Consider the following 7,197-nt stretch of genomic DNA (forward strand, 5'->3'; position numbering starts at 1 on the left):
GACAGTGTCATACTTGATACAAAGCCTCTAGAGGAGAGGCTAAGCAATTGGATCACTATCAAGAACAGAATGTTTTAGTTCCGATGAATGCCCTAGCCAAGTACAGGGTTCCAAATGGAATCCAAGATTTCTGCGAGAGGATCAAGCAGTAGAACATGAAATTTCTCACAATAGCAGGAATTGGTTAAATTAATGAATGAGAAATAGTTTTAAAGACTAAGGATTTTCATTTTAAAAGCCTTCTTTGTAAAGGGCACAAGGCAACTGATATTTTCCATACGTTAATTACTCTCCTATGTATTTATGCCAAACAGCTAAATGAACTCACGACCAGAGACTCCACTAGTTTCCCGTTAGATGCTATACAAATTGTTTATAACCACAATACCAAGCATGTTTCCCACTTATTTAAGGCATTGTTTTTCACTTTGATTTACCACTGTGCCTCATCTTTTTTGTTGATTTACAGTTGTCAGGGTTGAGCTACAAAGCGGCCAGGAATCCATGATAAATGGGAACACTCTTGCAATAAATAGCAGGCTGAAGTGATACATCTGGTGCAGAGAGCAATCCCGCCACTTGGCTAGCTTTATTTCCTGAGTAAATAACTATCATTTTCTTATTAGAAACCTTTGGTGAACTCATGTTTAGGCAGCTATGAATTTGTAGAGTTGTTCCACTAGGAGAAGGTTTATTAACCATTTGCTCTGTCTCTTTCCTGTAGATCTTCATGGCCCAACAACACAAGTAGGAATGCCATAGTTTAAATAGTAATGCCTAGTTTAAAAACTCAAGTCTGAAGGTGGTCCCAAGAGACAGTGTTCTGACATTGTGAAAGCTTGTCCTTGGTTGCTTGGCTTTGAATTATAGATGCCATCTATCAAAATGTAGGAATTTTATTTGAGTAAGGAATTTCAAGGTCATTTAAAACCGTTGGTGCTGGCGTTGTAGCGTAGCAGGTAAAGCTGCCACCTGTGACGCGGGCATCCCATATGGACTCCAGTTTGAGTCCCGGCTGCTCCACTTCAGATCCTGGGAAAACAGCAGAAGATGGCCAAGTGCTTGGGTCCCTGCACCTACGTGGGTGACCTGGAAGAGACACCTGGCTCCTGGCTTTGATCTAGACAAACCCTAGCCATTACAGCCGTTTGAGCAGTGAATGGGTGGTTCTAAGATAACTCTAACTTCCAAATAAATGACATAAATCTTTTTTAAAAATCTGTCTATAGGAGTCTTAAATATTTCTGTTTGTTCAGTGGAATGAGAAGGTGAATGAAAACATGACAAGATCATAAAAACAACACATTATATGTGCTGGTGCACCTCCTATTTACAAATACTGCAACAAAAAGGATTGGTCTTCCTTCCATTGGTTCACTCCCCAAATTGCTGCTACAGCCGGCGTGCTGCGCCAATCTAAAGCCAGGAGCCAGGTGCTTCCTCCTGGTCTCCCATTCGGGTGCAAGGCCCAAGCACCTGGGCCATCCTACACTGCCTTCCCAGGCCACAGCAGAGAGCTGGACTGGAAGAGGAGCAACCAACTGGGACAGAATCCGGCACCCGGACCGGGACTAGAACCCAGAGTACCGGCACCGCAGGCAGAGGATTAGCCTGCTAACTTTATGCATTAAATTTAGTTGTTCTAAAAAATTCACAAGTAGACATCCATTATATATATAGATAACAACTTATTAGTTGCTTTACATTGGACAAATTATTTAACCTCCCTGAAACTCAATTTTGCCTGTAAAAATGACCAACTATATAAAACTACAATAAAAATAAATTCTACAGTGTATGTAAAGTATTTAAACCAGTAACTGAACAGTAATTGCTGGTACTTTTAGTGCTATATAAATGCAATCACAGACATTCATTCCCATGTGTTTTATTTTTCATGGAAAGTAGCATCCCAAGTGATATTAATTCTGCAGAGTTTTCTATACAGAAAAAAGAAAATATCAAATTAATGTATTTCTTTTTGCCATGGTAAAACTGACAAAACAAAAAAAAAGTGGGAAGAAAAAATTGCAGCAGAGACTTTTATAAAGAGTAAGCAGAATACTTTTATTTTAATCTCCTTCGTCTGTCATTTACAAGTTTTCATGTGCAAAGAAATCTAGTCCATACATGGTAAAACTTATTGGCTGGTCCAATTTCTGAAAAAAAAAAATCAGCGCACATTTGATGAAAGTTCATGAACCTTGGCAAAACTTTTGTTGAACCTGAGTCTCAGGTTTATTTGAAACTGAAACCAGGTGAGCCTCACACTTTGTTATGAATGCTTCACAAAGTTCTGCAAATAAAATATGACTTATGCAACAAGAAATGTTTGATCCTGAGCTCTTGGTGTGTCTTCTTCAAAATGTCTCAGTACTTCTACTTGAATTTTTTTGTTTTACACAATAATTTTAAACTTAAATTTTGTTGACACATTTTTAAAAGTTTTCATTGGTAATATGGATCAATATATGCTAACACAATAATGCATATCTTTTCATGATAGGAGTCCTTTACATCTCTCAGAAATTCACTGTTTGTCTAAGAAGGTTGTAATTGAATAAGGTTCCTTCCTTTTAAGAAACCTTAAATAAAAGTACAATTTTATTTCAATGTTTTTTAATTTTTGCAGTTAGAATCCCATGCTAATTAATCTCAAGTCTGAAAGTTCCAGCTAAGGGCAATAGCTTTTTATGAGTTTTCAAGACATGATGATTTTAATTTTGTATATTCTTGATTTCTTGATAAATATCATACTGACTATTTAATGACATTTCTTTTTTTAAAAAATTGGTTTTTTCTTTCTTTATTCATGTGAAAGGCAGAGTTACAGACAGAGGTAGAGAGAGAGAGAGAGAAAGAGAGGAGTTCCATCACTGGCTCACTCCCCAAATGGCCGCAAAGACCTGGGGCTGGGCCAGGCTGAAGCCAGGAGCCAGGAGTTTCTTCTTGGCTTCCCACGTGGGTGCAGGGGTCCAAGCCATTGGGCCATCCCCCGCTGCTTTCTCAGGATCATTAACAGAGAGCTGGATTAGAAATGGAGCAGCCAGGACTCGAACTGGCAGTCATATGGGATGCCAGTAAAGCAATACATTCAGTAATATATTCAATTTTTGAAACAGGCTACAATTATCATTTTAGCAAATACATTTTTATAAAAATAATTTTAGCAAAATAATCATTTTAACAAAAAAATTGTAAGATTTGTAAAACATTTAATTAACATGAAGATATACAATTTCTCAGTTTCATTATATTATGTCTGTTATGACAATTTATAAAATATTCATGTTTACATTAAAACTCTAAAGTTCCTGAATTTATCTAAGCCATATATTCTAGATAGTATTTCACACATATATTTAACAATTTTATATGAAAATATACTTTCCATAAGTATAACACTAATTTGCACTTCACAAAATACAATAATATAAATTCAAGGAAACAAATTGATATTTTTGTGATAAATTCCAAATTTTTTATCAAAGAAAGCTTGAAATAGTTTAGTTGAATTTCATCAGAATTATTTTCAAGCAATTTTAGAATCACTATCTACCTGAATGGATACCGTAACTATCTTTCAGAGTTATTTCAAAATCATCCACACAGCGCCCTGATTAGTTTAGCTACTACACGCACATTGAGACTATTTCCAAGTAGATGACAATGCTGCCGCACTTGGTACTTACTCAGGAAATCTGAACTCTGGAGGAAATCCAAAAAGCTTTGCCCTTTCTTTAGGAGTGAGGTATTGCAGTGTAAGCATTGACAAGGTTCCTATCTTTTCTTCTTGTGGCAAATTGGGAAACGATTTGTAGACAGGCTCAATCTGCACATCCTCTCTGGTCTGTAATACAGATCCTGTCCCTTCCATGTGGCTTCCTTAACCTTCGGTAAAGCAAGTGGACCTTCTACAAGTGCTCTTAACAATATCTAAGGAAAGAGCATTTAGCAGCAGTCACTTCCATGGTAAAAATTGACCTCAATGTCACGTTCAAGGAAATCTTTCAGCCTTTGTACAGAGAGATCTCTGTCCTGTTGACGTTTCCTTTCAATTTCTTCTGCAGTTTCAAGATTTAAAAGAATCCTACCTTCTCCAGAACACTGCATGCTGCTACCAAAACAGATACCGGGTTGGATTTCCTTTTCTTCAGTTTTCTGTGGATTGCATATTTTTATAGATGTTCAGGTTCAACTTTGGGTAACTCCATCAGTACCAGACCAGGGACCTGAGCTCTGACTGATGTTCTGCAACAAGAAAATACAGCAGCCTTCAATTTGGAATGCCAAGAGAGGTTGCAGATAATAAAAATTCTTGGTGCTGAAAGCCACAGTTTTTTATTGTTTGTATCAATAAAGCTCTTATAGAAGATACTTCAAGCCCTTAACATTCCTTAACGGAATGTTTGGAGATTTTTTAATCTGGGGAGAACAATCTACAATATATAAGAAGTTACTGGTCCTTGGACCAGTCATATCGCCCTGAAGGCTACTTCTTGTGAATGGCTGACAGGGAGGGCTCATTAAAATCATATTGAAAGAGAACCTGTGAGATTCTTCTAGTACAGTGCCAGAAGGAATGAATTCAATGGTCTCTGCTTGTCGCTATGTGTGGGGAAAAATATACTGGTATACTTCACTAGCGATGGCGTTCGCATCACTGGCAGCCACCACTTGTGCAAGAACACTGCTTTCTCTCAGCACATGGTGTGTGCCGCCAGTGCAGCTGTACACAGCTCCAGCACCTGCAGGGCTGCCATCCACTTGCCACCACCACAGCCTCAGGGCAAGGCCTGCCCTATACATATTTTTATGACATCTATTTTGGGTGCACCTATAATAGAATGGCTGTGTCATAAGGCATGCCTATGAGTACACTCAGATTACGGAACACCACCATGCAATGGTTTGGCAAAGGTGTTTCTGTGCCAGTTTACATTTTCTGCCAACATTGTATTCATCCTGTTCTAGAGGCTCCATTGCATGGTCTGAAATTTTCATCTTAGACATTCTGAAAAGTAGATAGAATCAACTCATTGTGTTTTTGCAACCCTTTGCATACTTGTATTGGCCATTGAGATGTCTTAGTTGTTTAACACTTATTCACTTATTTGTGTTTTGCCTGTTTTATTTGCTAGGTTGACTGTTTCTAAAATTGAATTTTAGGAGAACTTTATATTTCTGAACATGAGTACTTGACCAGACATCTGCATTGTAGGACTCTCTTCCTTGTATGTGGGCTTACTGCTCCACTCTCAAAACCATGTTTTGATTGTTGAAAGTATTTAACATTAATGTAGGCCAATTAATCAATATTTTCTTTAGGGTGTAAATTTTCTATATCTTACTCATTTGTTTGTCTCAGGCCAGATAACATATAATGTTCTGATGTACTAAGCTTATTGAGCACTTAGTTTGTGACATCTAGGTGATTAGTAAAAAGATTAAGGTAACTTTCAGAAGAGACAAATGTAATCAACATTGTGTTTAAATAGACCAGTGATATTTAATGGATTTAAAAGAGAGACATACAGCCAGGTGCATCAGTTACATGGTGTTGTAGTAACTTGTGTGAGACATTCTAAGGCCAAGTCATTGGCAGGCAGATAGGAAGGAGAGAATGAATTCCAGAAGAGTTCAGATGATTAAATTAGTAAGACTTGGTGGTGGCTGCAGAAATGGATAAGAGAAATCATGAATGAATTCTGGGCATCTGGCTTGATTGATTCATTAGGCAGCAGTATCATTAACCAAGTCTATGGCTGTATTTTGAAGGGTAGATTGAGGGACATTTTTCTTTGGGCTATCCTGAGTTTGCTAGCCTGTGGGTTGTGTGCATAGCAATATCTTATTTGTGCATGAACTACTAACCTGAGTAACTGCTTTTCCCTTTTTCTTATTTCTATTCACATTCTTTTTAGAAATACTTAAGACCTCTCAGTAATAAGACCACAGAAACAGCAAAAATGCATCTGCTTCACTGCCCCCACCCCCACTCATACAGTAGAATGCGAAAATGAGTGACAGCTCAGTGTTCTGCATCCTGCTGCTCTGCCACCCAGCCCTATTCAGATGTCCGTTATAGATGATCAGATTCAAGATCCACAGCCCAGCAGCCAGTTTCCACATAGTTTTCAAGGCTCTATCATCAGTAAATTCTGGTTGCTTTCATGCACAAGGAACGTAGTGGCCTGGTTCCTGTGATCTGGTCTGCTCTGTTGCCTGGCCAGTGTATCCAGTTTCTTCCAGCTCTGTGGCCACTTCATGAATATGTTCTCCATGGCTCATGATCTCCCCTTTCTTATCAATTCCCTGCTCCTGGGATTAGGGTTCTCCCTCGTCTCTATAGGTCTTTGAAGAAATCAAAACTCAATATCTGCCTCTCTGTGGATTCCCTGCTATCATTCCCTGTCTACTGTTTATAAACCTTGCTGCTGAGTATTTCATATCTTTTATGTGTAACTTATTCCCCTAATAGTTTACATTACTTGCCTGGACCCTTTGGCCATTTTAGTTTGTTGCTCCATCAAAACCATATGAAAAATAATTTTTAAGATTCATTGAAGCCTAGACCATAAATTTAGGGGAACTGTCCAGTATTATTAGCACACAAGTTTTCCAGTTACCAAGTTGACGCTGCTACATTGAGCAAAACCAGATTTCCTGAGGCAGCCACAGAGGAAGGAGTCAGATTCAATTAGTTCTGGGAAAATGGATCCTCAAGAGAAAATTAGTGATCCATATAGTCTCAGAAATAGTCATTGCTCACTGCAATAAAAATAAATATATTTCCTGACACTTGGAAAGGCACAAAAAAGAGGAAAGAAACCAAGTGAGAGATTCAGAAGAATCATGAACATCCTCTGTAAAGCACTTTGGTGAAAGTGTTGAGGGAAAATGTAGTTGTTTGTATTTTAGGATTCTAAGTCCTTGGCTAGGATGTTATACAGTAGGTATGTTATGCTTGAAACCTGGGCAGAAAGTGACATTCTGGATTTTCTGTCTATTTCATTAAACACCTCATTCCACCTCCCGCTGCGTTTTTTTCTGATGCTGGTGCACGAAGATAGCCAAAAGTTTGATCCTAGAGAGGTGTTGTACCAGGCTGCTGCAGAGGTCTGTGCTGGCCATGCCCTGCCCAAAGCTAGTGGCACCGTTTACTCTCCAAGAAGAGGACAGACACATGCCTGTCCC

General features: G+C 38.5%; 1 pseudogene; it reads right to left on the reverse strand.

The window, feature by feature from the left end:
- Positions 1–3,638: 3,638 nt before the first annotated feature.
- LOC100345442 (tRNA (cytosine(38)-C(5))-methyltransferase pseudogene) lies at positions 3,639–4,536 on the reverse strand (annotated as a pseudogene).
- Positions 4,537–7,197: the final 2,661 nt, after the last annotated feature.

This window comes from Oryctolagus cuniculus, chromosome 8, assembly GCF_964237555.1.
Source record: "Oryctolagus cuniculus chromosome 8, mOryCun1.1, whole genome shotgun sequence".
In the NCBI taxonomy this organism is placed as follows: domain Eukaryota; kingdom Metazoa; phylum Chordata; class Mammalia; order Lagomorpha; family Leporidae; genus Oryctolagus; species Oryctolagus cuniculus.